Consider the following 14,050-nt stretch of genomic DNA (forward strand, 5'->3'; position numbering starts at 1 on the left):
AAGGAGGATTTGTGGCACCTTAGAGACTAACCAATTTATCTGAGCATGAGCTTTCGTGAACGTCTCTAAGGTGCCACAAATCCTCCTTTTCTTTTTGCGAATACAGACTAACACGACTGCTACTCTGAAACCTGCCCTGAGGTTGACACCAACGTTTCATGAGCCATTCCAGACAGTCTGACACCCACTCCTTAACTGAGCAATATATGCCATATTTCCTGCATCCTATTCTCTGTGCCAAAAAAACATGGGCTACCACATCCTGCTCCAGCCTGTTCTCACCCTCCCAGTAAGGCATAGTGACATCACATAGGCCTGACCCTGAACACCCTTCATACAACCTCACAGGCTTCAGTGTGGCTCCATATGGGTCCAGAGGTCCAGCCATGTGAACGCGTCTATCAAAAACATTAGGGCTTGGTCCTTCTCTTTACATATGTAGCTCTTTCTTGCTGCCACAATGGCTTCCCTGACTGTTGGATGCACACTTTGCTCAGGATCTTGCCATCATGAGGAGTAAAATATGGACTTCTTGCTCTAAGAGGGTTATAAAAGTCAGTCCAATATTGCCATAGATTTACACATACACACACATTCCCATGGTCAATGGCCAAGATGCTGAGCACCTTTTGAGAAATGCTGAGTGTCCTCAACATCCAATGCAGTCAATGAGGGTTAGAGGGTGCACAGCACTCCACAGGCAGTCTGCTGCACCTTGCGGAACTGAGCCCTCAGACAGGCAACGATGGTGGGGCCATTTTGTTTTGTTATTTTACTTTTTTTTTTGGTATTCTTAGTGCTCATCTACAGTATGCCTGGCATCTGTGAAAAGGTTTGCGCTGTAGGAAAGGAGAAGTTGATTGCTTTGAATAATCGGAAAGCTCTACTTTTAAAAGGGTAATTTTTAAATTTAATAAAACATAAGAGGCAGCAATCCCCTTTCAGCGCGTTACAAGGATCCTTACTGATCGTCACCTGTACTAATTCTCAAAGCTTTTTAAAGTGATATCTCTAGAATCTCTCAACAAATGTTTCACTGATGACTTGCGACTGCAAACTACTGGTGCTCAAACCCCAACAAGTGAAAATTAGTCCTTTCAACACAAGGACAGCCATAATATGTCAAAAGCATATGATTATTATTTTTTATATTCATGAAAAACATAGCCCTCCCACCAAGATCAGAGCCCCATTGTGCTAGGCACGATACATACAAATGGTAAGAAGAGACAGTCCCTGCCCCAGTGTGCTTACAATCTAAAAGACAAAACAGACGTAGGTTGGAAGAAAGGAAGGTAATAGTTATCCGCATTTCACAAATGGAGAACTGAGGTGTGGAAAGATCAAGTGACTTGCCCTAGCTTACAACAGAACACTGAACAGGAACTGAAGCCAGGTATTATTAGCCTGAAGCCAGCACCTTGTCCACAAGTCCATTCTTCCTCTCTAGCACTTGGTTCTAGCTCTTGGCGCTTTCATTCCTTTATTTTATGGTCGTTCACACTTGTCAGAAATGTGTACATTAAAACACTTCTCTGCAACGATCCCCCCCCCCAAACCTTCCTCTTTACCAGCTGACACACAGGTCAGGTCAACAAACACTATCTAAAAGCGTAGCCATGTCTCACTCCCTCCTTGGGGCATGAATTCCTGAGGAGCTCATGGAGCACAACATGGACAAGAGCAGTCAAGCCATGGCTGACACCATTGCATGCAATGGTTATTTCTCTCCCCCACCCCACTCCCATAATACTTACTGCACACTTTTAGGCAGTTTCAAAGTCAGATCCAAGGCTCACAGAATTTGTCAGACCAGTCTGTTTATTAGCAAAGCGCTTTGCCAATGCAACCAGATATGTGAGCCCTCTGCAAAGGCTCAAGCTAACCTATTTATACAGATAAGCCAAAGCCAATTTAACATAAGAGACAAAAGGAAGCAGAAACTGACAAATATACATACATATCTTATTTGCATACTAACATTTATCAATCTCCTAGCTCAGTAGGAGCTCTAAGTTAATTAGTTTGAGGACCCATTGTCTCACACTCCTTAATGTTTCCCTTCCTGACAACTATATTTCAACAAACCCACCAGATGCATTTCTTTAATGAATTATAATTTCAATATAATTCATTCTACTTTCACAACAGTGAGTGTAATAATCTCCAAATAATGTATTTGTTTCATTCAAATGTATAGGAAGGAACAGTCCAAAACTCAAACCCTGACCCCTTTGAATACCGGAGATAAAGGTCATATTTAAGCTGCACCAGGCCCTATAGGTTTGATTCTAGAACAGATCTAAGGTTGGAAATAGGGTCAGATTTACACCTTACATGCCCCTAGGCACAGCATCTTCAGTGCCTCCCATGCCTATAGCTGACCTTTGTGTTTTCCTTAAAAAATGAAACTTTTAACCCACTTTTAACTTTTAGGCACCCCTAGAACTCTGGCACCCCTAGGCACATGCCTACTGTGCCTAATTAGAAATCTGGCCCTGGCTGGAAAGGGTCTAATTTTTATGGTACCAGTTCAGACAGAGTGGAAGTCTTGGGAGGACAAGTCTCGAAGGGTTCTGAATCAAAGCTTATCACAAGATCAGCTGATCTAATGAGATTTCCACCATTTTGCCTCAAAATCTTATCAGATTTCAAGAATGTCAAATCCAAACCCGAGCCTTAGCTTCTATCCATGTTTTAAAAGTAAGATGGATACTAAAACCATTGTCTCCACCCATCTCTATTTTACAGGACCAGATTAGCTGTATCTCTAAAGCAAGTACGCAGGAGGAAGGAAAAAGGCAAACTCAAGGAGTCTTCCCCTCTCTCCCCTTCTGCCCACCACGTCTTGCATACCTAGTGCAATGGCCAAAGGTAATTACAGTGACTCTGCTCAGGAAAGCACAGTGATTACTTCCTGTATGAATAACAGGGGAAAAGATGGGCCCATGGCTCCACCACCTCTGCCCCTTGCTGGCTTGTGAAGCTGACTGACCAAAGTGAGGGGAAAAGAGTGCACACTTACCAGGCAGTGCCTAGAGCGCTGGGAGGGATTGTGCCTCCATAGGTTTGTGATACCCCACTGGGGTAATGTAGCTGCACATCACTCCCATCCTGGGCTCTGGTTAATGCCACACACTCACAGAGTAGGTAAAGAATTTTCCAACCCTTAATTCCGTTTCCTAGCATGAGTCAGAGCTGCTAGTGCTGCTTTAGCAGTAGGCGCCAGAAATTGAGACGGTTGAGAGGAAAATTCACACCTAGCAGACTGTGAAGTCAGGGCGGTTACATGCATATAACAGAGCAGAATTTAGCCCAGTGAATTAAACGCCCCAGTTTCTACTTTGTATTATAGTAGAAGGCACTTCATTCCGTGCAGATTATTCTAATTTGCTGCAGAAAAGTACAAGCCACAGAGTTAGGGAATTTCCCAATCATGGTTGCACCATGCATCATAGGCACTTAGGTAAAAGGCCAGTGTTCTTGTTTTGTTTTGTTTTTTTTGCTTTAACAGCTGTTATGATTTTAATTCTAACATATATACACATGTTGCGATAGTTACACCATCATTCTGAATGTACTATTATCCACACCACATCACGAGTTACTTAGTCAAGTGTTCCGAGTCGGCTTATGGGCTTTTCAAACCCCAACACTCTATTTGCAAAGTTAATCCTTTAGAAAAGCGGAGCCATGCGTGTAGCCCAGTCCAGTTTAGGACTATCCTCATCAAACAGGGTCTGAAACTGAAGTCAGAATTTGGTTTTTTGGCATCTTATTGAGGGTGAAAAATTAAGACATGGAGTCCATCTCACGATTCAGAAAGGGGAGAGTGCCCAATTCACATGAAGTCATCTGCATCATTGCCATCCTGGTTGGAAGACATGTTCTCAGACTTCATTAGTGAAGAGTAGCTCCTGAGAGCTTCCATTTCTTTCTTTTTCTTCATTTCCTCCTTCTCTTTCCGTTTCACCTCTTGGATCTGGGCTTTTTTCTCATTCCTCTCCTCTCTGTCCCGGGCTTCCTTCTCAGCAGCCAGGTCAGGGAACCGCTCCACTTTGGCCTTCTCTAGCCTGTTCAGTATCTCATTCACCTTCTTCTCCACTGTCACTGTTCTCACATCCTTTTGTCTGTGAAACCCTATCTGTCCCACATCCATGTCAGCCGTTTTCTTCAGGTTGGTCCACAGCGTACACACCACATTGATGTTGTTCATTTTGCAGCCTTGATTGCTATTGGCCTTCACTAGATGGGCGCAGTCTATCAAAACTTCTTTGGGAATATCATCCACTGTTTGCCCCTTGTGTAATCGGAGGTACATGTGTGCAGAGGAGAGCTTATCCACATGAAACCAAATATCTTCAGTCCAGCCATATTTTATCAGGTCTTCATTTTAATATTTATCTTTTCCCATGTAAATCATAGAATCATAGAATATCAGGGTTGGAAGGGACCTCAGGAGGTCATCTAGTCCAACCCCCTGCTCAAAGCAGGACCAATCAATTACCAATCAATTACCAATTGTGTAAACGGAGGGAACAACGCTGGAGGTGAAGTAGAACACCATGGCGGCAGCGGCTGAGTCCGGGCTCCTCAGCCGGCCAGCCCAGGCTGCTCCCGGCTCCACGGCCCGCTCCCGGCGGGAGGACGCTTGTCTCGCCCCGACTTCTGGCCAGCAAAAGGCCAGTACCTAGATATAGTAATGTACAGATAGAAAGTCTGTGGGTGGGGACAGAGCAAAGCTAATATCCACAACATGTTGGAGTGTTTAAAAGATATTTTTGAGATCAATTTTCTTAAAACAACATTTACTTTTACAATTTTCAACTTTGTCACTTAGAAAGAAGTGATTTTTTAAAAAAGCTGGTGTCATAAATATAAAGGAAAGAGTAAACCCCTTTAAAATCCCTCCTGGCGAGAGGAAAAATCCTCTCACCTGTAAAGGGTTAAGAAGCTAAAGGTAACCTCGCTGGCACCTGACCACAATGACCAATGAGGAGACAAGATACTTTCAAAAGCTGGGAAGAAGGAGAAAAACAAAGGGTCTGTGTGTGTCTGTGTGATGTTTTTGCCGGAGACAGAACAGGAATGGAGTCTTAGAACTTAGTACGTAATCGAGCTAGGTATGTGTTAGATTATGATTTCTTTAAATGGCTGAGAAAATAGTTGTGCTGAATAGAACGAATATTCCTGTCTGTGTGTCTTTTTTGTAAATTAAGGTTTTGCCTAGAGGGATTCTCTATGTTTGAATCTAATTACCCTGTAAGGTATCTACCATCCTGATTTTACAGAGGTGATTTCTTTTTATTTCTATTAAAAGTCTTCTTGTAAGAAAACTGAATGATTTTTCATTGTTCTAAGATCCAAGGGTTTGGGTCTGTGGTCACCTATGCAAATTGGTGAGGATTTTTATCAAACCTTCCCCAGGAAGTGGGGTGCAAGGGTTGGGAGGATTTTGGGGGGAAAGATGTGTCCAAACTACGTTTTTTCAGGAACCCAGATAAAGTTTGGTGGTGGCAGTGAAAATCCAAGGGCAAAGGGTAAAATAATTTGTACCTTGGGGAAGTTTTAACCTAAGCTGGTAAAAGTAAGCTTAGGAGGTTTTCATGCAGGTCCCCACATCTGTACCCTAGAGTTCAGAGTGAGGAAGGAACCTTGACAGCTGGTGTAAGCAGAAGCAACCTGTCATAAAAATAAAGGGAAGGGTAACCACCTTTCTGTATACAGTGCTATAAAATCCCTTCTGGCCAGAAGCAAAACCCTTTCACCTGTAAAGGGTTAAGAAGCTAAGATAACCTCGCTGGCACCTGACCAAAATGACCAAGGAGGAGACAAGATACTTTCAAAGCTGGAGGGGGGAAAACAAAGGGTCTGTCCGTGTGATGCTTTTGCCGGGAACAGATCAGGAATGCAGTCTCAGAAACTCTGTTAAATTAGTAAGTAATCTAGCTAGAAATGTGTTAGATTTCCTTTTGTTTAATGGCTGGTAAAATAGCTGTGCTGGATGGAATGTATATTCCTGTTTTTGTGTCTTTTTGTAACTTGAGGTTTTGCCTAGAGAGATTCTCTATGTTTTGAATCTGATTACCCTGTAAGGTATCTACCATCCTGATTTTACAGAAGTGATTCTTTTACCTTTTCTTTAATTAAAATTCTTCTTTTAAGCACCTGATTGATTTTTCATTGTTCTTAAGATCCAAGGGTTTGGGTCTGTGTTCACCTGTACCAATTGGTGAGGATTTTTATCAAGCCTTCCCCAGGAAAGGGAGTGTCGGGCTTGGGGGGATATTTTGAGGGGAAGACGTCTCCAAGTGGGCTTTTTCCCTGTTCTTTGTTAAACATGCTTGGTGGTGGCAGCATACGGTTCAAGGACAAGAAAAAGTTTGTACATTGGGGAAGTTTTTAACCTAAGCTCTTAAGAATAAGCTTAGGAGGGTCTTTCATGCAGGTCCCCATATCTGTACCCTAGAGTTCAGAGTGGGGAAGGAACCTTGACATGGTGGCAGAGCGGTGGGATCATTTTGAGATTTTTTTTTTTTAGATCGTTTTGAGATCATTTTGAACCAGAAGCACAGCAGGATTTTAAAAGGTTTTGTAAAAGAGGATTGCAGCTGTAGATTCTGTGTCTTTGCCTGGAGACAGAGGTGTTAGTTTTTTACAAAGGGATTTTTCTTTTTTGAGCTGGAGTTTCTCTACCTAAAGGCAGGGTAGTTAACTTCCTGCAGGGAAATTCACAAGTTTTTCACAGACCTGAAGAGGTTTTTTTTTTAAGCTGAGAGCAGCTAGAGGGTTTTCTGTCTATTTGCCTGGAGACAGAGGTGTTAGGTTTTTTTTAAACAAAGGATTTTTCTGTAGGCTGAGAATAGCTGTCAGAGAACATAGGTATCATGTTACAGCACAATTTTGCAAGCCAGGATTTTTGGTTTTGTTTTATGGTTTTCTTTCTAACTCTCGGGTTAGTTAGTTAAAAAGGTAAAGTTAGTTAAAAACAGGGAGGCTAGGATGACAGAAACCAAGGCACAACACAAAGTGGAGTTAACCAGACTGGAGGCAGTGAAAGAGGCAGAAAAAGCCCGAGAGGCTGCCCACCAGAGAGCTATGGAGGCAAGGGAAAAGGAACTGGAGGAGAAGGAAAAAGAGAGGAAGCATGCACTGGAAATGGAGAAGCCAAAGGCTCAGCAGAATATACCAGATAACCCTAACAATCTTTACCCAACAATCCACAAATGGGAATGACTATGTCCACAGTATGATGAATCCAGTGATATTACTGAATATTTTCTCACCCTTGAGAGACTGTGCACACTCCATAAAATATCTGAAGCTTACAAGATGACCACATTGGTCGCAAAATTGACTGACATATTCAATAAGATGCCTATTGATGAGGCTTCTGACTATAATAAATTCAAGGACTTGGTTTTAAAGGAATTTCAAGTTACATCTGAAACTTACAGAGTAAAATTTAGAGCCCTTAAGAGAGGACCTGGACTAAGTAATGTGGCTTATATAAACCAGATGAAGGATCTATTAGATAAATGGGTCAAAGGAAGGGGTGTAACTAGCTCTGAAGGAATGTGTGATTTGATGACTCAGGAGCAATTCCTGAATATGTCCAAGGAGGATATAAAACAGTGTTTATGGGTTAAGAAAATGGACTCAGCGGAAAGTCTTGCTTCTTATGCTGATCAATATGCGCAGTCCCAGACTGCCAGAAAGGTGGGGCAAACCGGAACAAAACGGGTGGAGGGAAGAGAGAGAAACAACCCTGGTCGCAGTTGGAGGGGATACCAGAAGGGATAACCTCAGACCAAACCCTACTACCAGGGGCAGCCCAAGGCCACAACTACACCCCAAGGAACACTCCAGACACGTTATCGTCCTGCCACACCATTCTCCAGCAACCCACCTCGCCCCAGTGACCCGTCAGCTGGACGATGTTTTAAATGTAACGAGCTTGGCCATGTAAAGGCCAACTGCCCCAAGAACCCCAAAAGTTCATTGCACCAGAATCACACCAGAGGTCCTCAGGCCCAGATACCTGCCAGATACCCTCAGAGCAGAGGGAAACTGAGTGTGGACGGAAAGAAGGTCACCGCGTGGAGGGACACTGGAGCACAAGTGTCGGCTATCCATGGTTCCTTAGTGGACCCCAATTTAATTGACCCAGAGGTCCAAGTGACAATTCAACCCTTCAAGTCAAACTCTTTTGACTTGCCTACAGCCAAGTTGCCGGTCCAGTACAAAGGCTGGTCAGGAATGTGGACTTTTGCAATCTATGATGATTATCCCATCCCCATGCTGTTTGGGGGAAGACTTGGCCAATCATGTGAAGCTAGCCAAGAGGGTGGGAATGGTCACCCACAGCCAGGCTAAGCAAACTGTCACACCTAGCTCTGTTCTGGAAACTTCTACCAGAACCTGGTCAGAGGTGATGAAACCAGACCCCATGCCAACGTCTGCAACAGCAGTAGTGGATCCAGTCAGAGAGACCCAGACAGAGGCAGTCTCAGAACTGGAACCGGTGGAACAACCAGCACCAGACCCATTGCCAGCACTGAATCCAGTACTTGCAACCCCAACACCAGAGGGCCCCATCGAACCTGAACCGGCAGCAGCCGATAACCCTACACAAGAGGCTCAGCTGGAGCCTGAGCCCCAACATAGTGTCCCAGCAGAGAGCAGTTCACAGTCAACGGAAACAGCCCCATCACCTGCATCGCTTCCAGAGGGACCAAGCCCAGATCCACAATCCAATGAGGAAATGATGTCTCCAGCATCAAGGGAACAGTTCCAGACCAAACAGGAAGCAGATGAAAGCCTCCAGAGAGCTTGGACAGCGGCACGGAGCAACCCACCGCCTCTCAGCTCTTCTAAACGATCCAGGTTTGTTGTAGAAAGAGGACTTTTATACAAGGAAACTCTTTCTGGTGGACACCAGGAAGACTGGCATCCTCAGAGACAGTTGGTAGTTCCAACTAAGTACTGGGTAAAGCTATTACGCTTAGCCCACAATCATCCTAGTGGCCATGCTGGGGTGAAGAGAACCAAAGACCATTTGGGAAAGTCATTCCATTGGGAGGGAATGGGAAAGGATGTTTCTACCTATGTCCGGTCTTGTGAGGTGTGCCAATGAGTGGGAAAACCCCAAGACCAGGTCAAAGCCCCTCTCCAGCCACTCCCCATCATTGAGGTTCCATTTCAGCAAGTAGCTGCAGATATTCTGGCTCCTTTTCCGAAAAAGACACCCAGAGGAAAGCAGTACATACTGACTTTCATGGATTTTGCCACCTGATGGCTGGAAGCAGTAGCTCCAAGCAACACTAGGGCTAAAAGTGTGTGCCAGGCACTAGCAGACATTTTTGCCAGAGTAGGTTGGCCCTCCGACATCCTCACAGATGCAGGAACTAATTTCCTGGCAGGAACTATGGAAAGCCTTTGGGAAGCTCATGGGGTGAATCACTTGGTTCCCACCCCTTACCATCATCAAACAAATGGCCTGGTGGAGAAGTTTAGTGGAACTTTGGGGGCCATGATACGTAAATTCTTAAATGAGCACTCCAATAATTGGGACCTACTGTTGCAGCAGTTGCTCTTTGCCTACAGAGCTGTACCCATCCCAGTTTAGGGTTTTCACCATTTGAACTTGTATATGGCCGCGAGGTTAAGGGGCCATTACTGTTGGTGAAGCAGCAATGGGAGGGGTTTACACCTTTTCCAGGAACTAACATTCTGGACTTTGTAACTAACCTACAAAACACCCTCCAAACCTCTCTAGCCCTTGCTAAAGAAATCCTACAGGATGTTCAAAAAGAACAAAAAGCCTGGTATGATAAACATGTCAGAGCGGTCCTTCCAAGTAGGGGACCAGGTCATGGTCTTAAAGGTGCTCCAGGCCTATAAAATGGAAGCATCATGGGAAGGGCCATTCACAGTCCAAGAGCACCTGGGAGCTGTTAATTATCTCATAGCATTCCCCACCTCCAACCGAAAGCCTAAGATTTACCATATTAATTCTCTAAAGCCCTTTTATTCCAGAGAATTAAAGGTTTGTCAGTTTACAGCCCAGGGAGGAGATGACACTGAGTGGCCTGAAGGTGTCTACTACGAAGGGAAAAGTGATGGTGGCATGGGAGAGGTGAACTTCTCCATGACCCTTGGGTTTATGCAGCGACAGCAGATCAAGGAGCTGTGCACTAGCTACGCGCCGACGTTCTCAGCCACCCCAGGACTGACTAGACGGGCATACCACTCCATTGACACAGGTAATGCTCACCCAATTAGAGCCCAATCTTACCGGGTGTCTCTCAAGCTAAAACTGCTCTAGAACGAAAGATCCAGGATATGCTACAGATGGGGGTAATCCGCCCTTCTGGCAGTGCATGGGCATCTCCAGTGGTTCTAGTTCCCAAACCAGATGGGGAGATACATTTTTGCGTGGACTACTGTAAGCTAAATGCTGTGACTCGTCCAGACAACTATCCAATGCCACGCACAGATGAACTATTAGAGAAACTGGGATGGGCCCAGTTCATCTCTACCTTGGACTTAGCCAATGGGTACTGGCAGGTACCGCTAGATGAATCCGTCAAGGAAAGGTCAGCCTTCACCACACATGTTGAGTTGTATGAATTTAATGTGCTCCCTTTCGAGCTGCAGAATGCACCTGCCACCTTCCAAAGACTTGTAGATGGTCTCCTAGCAAGATTGGGAGAATATGCAGTCGCCTACCTTGATGATGTGGCCATATTTTTGGATTCCTGGGCAGAACACCTGGAACATCTACAAAAAGTCTTTGAGCACATAAAGGGGCAGGACTAACTTTAAGGCTAAGAAGTGTCAAATAGGCCTCAACAGAGTGACTTACCTTGGACACCAGGTGAGTCAAGGAACTATCAACCCCCTACAGGCCAAAGTGGATGCTATCCAAAAGTGGCCTGTCCCAAAGTCAAAGAAACAGGTCCAATCCTTCTTAGGCTTGGCCGGATATTATAGACGATTTGTACTGCAAACAGCCAAATACCTAACCAAAAAGAAACAGCCAAATGCAGTGCAGTGGACTGAAGAGGGTTCGAAGGCCTTAAAGCGACACTCATGTCTGACCCTGTGCTAAGGGCCCCAAACTTTGACAAACTGTTCCTAGTAACCACAGATGCGTCCGAGCGTGGTGTGGGAGCAGTCTTAATGCAGGAAGAACCAAATCAAGAGTTCCATCTTGTCATGTTTCTCAGCAAGAAGCTGTCTGAGAGGGAAAGCCACTGGTCAATCAGTGAAAAGGAATGTTAAGCCATTGTCTACGCTCTGGAAAAGCTACGCCTATACGTTTGGGGACGGCGTTTCCACCTGCGAACCGACCATGCTGCGCTACAGTGGCTTCATACCGCCATGGGAAATAACAAAAAACTTATTGGGTGGAGTTTAGCTCTCCAAGATTTTGATTTTGGCATACAACACATCTCAGGAGCTTCAAACAAAGTGGCTGATGCACTCTGCCGTGAAAGTTTCCCAGAATCAACTGGTTAAAATTGTCCTTGAGATGTAGAAAATATTGTTAGTCTTTTTACCTATCTGTGATTTGGGGGGCATGTCATAAAAATAAAGGGAAGGGTAACCACCTTTCTGTATACAGTGCTATAAAATCCCTTCTGGCCAGAGGCAAAACCCTTTCACCTGTAAAGGGTTAAGAAGCTAAGATAACCTCGCTGGCACCTGACCCAAAATGACCAAGGAGGAGACAAGATACTTTCAAATTTGGAGGGGGGGAAACAAAGGGTCTGTCTGTGTGATGCTTTTGCCGGGAACAGATCAGGAATGCAGTCTCAGAAACTCTGTTAAGTTAGTAAGTAATCTAGCTAGAAATGTGTTAGATTTCCTTTTGTTTAATGGCTGGTAAAATAGCTGTGCTGGATGGAATGTATATTCCTGTTTTTGTGTCTTTTTGTAACTTAAGGTTTTGCCTAGAGGGATTCTCTGTGTTTTGAATCTGATTACCCTGTAAGGTATCTACCATCCTGATTTTACAGAAGTGATTCTTTTACCTTTTCTTTAATTAAAATTCTTCTTTTAAGCACCTGATTGATTTTTCATTGTTCTTAAGATCCAAGGGTTTGGGTCTGTGTTCACCTGTACCAATTGGTGAGGATTTTTATCAAGCCTTCCCCAGGAAAGGGGGTGTCGGGCTTGGGGGGGATATTTTGGTGGAAGATGTCTCCAAGTGGGCTCTTTCCCTGTTCTTTGTTTAAAACGCTTGGTGGTGGCAGCATACGGTTCAAGGACAAGAAAAAAAGTTTGTACATTGGGGAAGTTTTTAACCTAAGCTCTTAAGAATAAGCTTAGGGGGTCTTTCATGCAGGTCCCCACATCTGTACCCTAGAGTTCAGAGTGGGGAAGGAACCTTGACACAACCCCTTTGACATCAGTGCTCAATCATATTTTGCCTCAGATGGCACTGTGAATGCTAATACCAGATCTGAATTCAGCCACTCAGTTTTTTAAAGTCTTAAGTCCCAGCTACAGGGTGGCACATACTGTTTTGTGCCAGCCTCCCACAGCAAGGTAGTCCCTTGATGCAGTTGAAGCACAGTGATATCTTGCAATGTACAGTAAAGTGAAACTTGTTGTAACCATCTTTTGAAATTTTGCCACAGACCTGCCAAAGTCTCCTCCACAAGAGTGACACAAAGTTTTAAGCATGTCAGTGGACTTGAGAATTACAGAATACACTGAGCCATGAGTCTATTATATTCTGTGCTATGGTGGGAATCCTTTTTCATTAATTAATATGGCAGTTACATTTTGAATGATGCATATATTCTCTACCCACTAGAGGCCAGACACTAGAGCAACCAGTGGAATTTCCTAGCTGGAGTCTTCCCCCATGTATCTAACCTATATTGAAGCTGAAATGGAAACATAGGACCCTTATGGTCTATCTGCAGCCGCTTTCAGGCAAGCTGAGGAAGCAGCTCCCCTGGCTGACCCACAGGCAGCTGTGCTAGGTTTGTCACAATTGGAATTTCTAGTTTTGAACTCTTGCAGCTCAGTATCTTACCTACTGTTAGTAGTCATCATAATGCTAGTTACACACTGTTCCACTCAAATTCTTGCCATGGTTCTGAGGGGGTGCCATGTATAAAGCTACTACATTTTAGGGCTGGTCGATAAATGCAGGTACATTTTTTGTAAAAAAATGTTGAAAATTTTTCATTTCAATTTCAAATTTTCCAAACACTGTGACCACTCTACAAGCTGGTTGAAAAACAGCCAACAGCACAGGATTGTGCTGATTCAGCTACCACGTCTATGCCAATTACTTTCAAATCTCTCTCCCATCTCCTGACCCCCACCTGCTACCTGTTCTCACATCTCCAATTGTTTTATAGACATCACCTCTCAGATGACTCAATGACATCTGAAACTCATTCTCTCCAAAAGTAAACATCCCATCTTTCTCCCTAATCTCTCTACACCACTTCCTTCTGTATCACCTTTGCCAGTTCCATTACCTTCCCATGACGCAGGCTAACAACTTCAGGTTCACCTCTGAATTCTCTCGCTGCTTCTCCCCCCCACCAACTCTCTAAATCCTTGAAATAACCCAGATCCACCAATTGATCACTTTGCCCACTGATAAATTCCTTGTCCACATTTTAGTCTCACCTTTCCTTGGTACCTTTCTCTGCTCCAGCTTCCCACCTATATCCCTGCCAGTCTGTTCAAAATGCTGCTCCCAAAGGCTCTGACCCCATCATTCCCCTCCTGGATCCCATTCCTGGCTTCTCTGGTTTGGTGCATCAAATTCAATTTTCTAATCAGATTTCATCTTTCAACTTTCTTTCTTTTTCAATCTGTGCTATGCTGTAACCTCTTTGGTGCCGGAAATGGATGTTACCCTACAGACGCCAATGTTGCCACCACTAAAGCCAATAGGAATTTTTCCCCTATGGTTTTAAAGTGTTACATAAATTTATGGTGCTGCCAATAAAGAATAAAACAGGCACTGTACACTGAAAGGTTAACTACTTATATAGCTGTGGAAGAGACACAAACA

At 44.2% G+C, this 14,050-nt stretch overlaps 1 pseudogene; it reads right to left on the minus strand.

The window, feature by feature from the left end:
* Nucleotides 1–3,758: 3,758 nt before the first annotated feature.
* On the minus strand, nt 3,759–4,414 carry LOC125639772 (coiled-coil domain-containing protein 25 pseudogene; annotated as a pseudogene).
* Between the last annotated feature and the right edge of the window lie 9,636 nt (nt 4,415–14,050).

This window comes from Caretta caretta, chromosome 1 (assembly GCF_965140235.1).
Source record: "Caretta caretta isolate rCarCar2 chromosome 1, rCarCar1.hap1, whole genome shotgun sequence".
Lineage (NCBI taxonomy): Eukaryota > Metazoa > Chordata > Testudines > Cheloniidae > Caretta > Caretta caretta.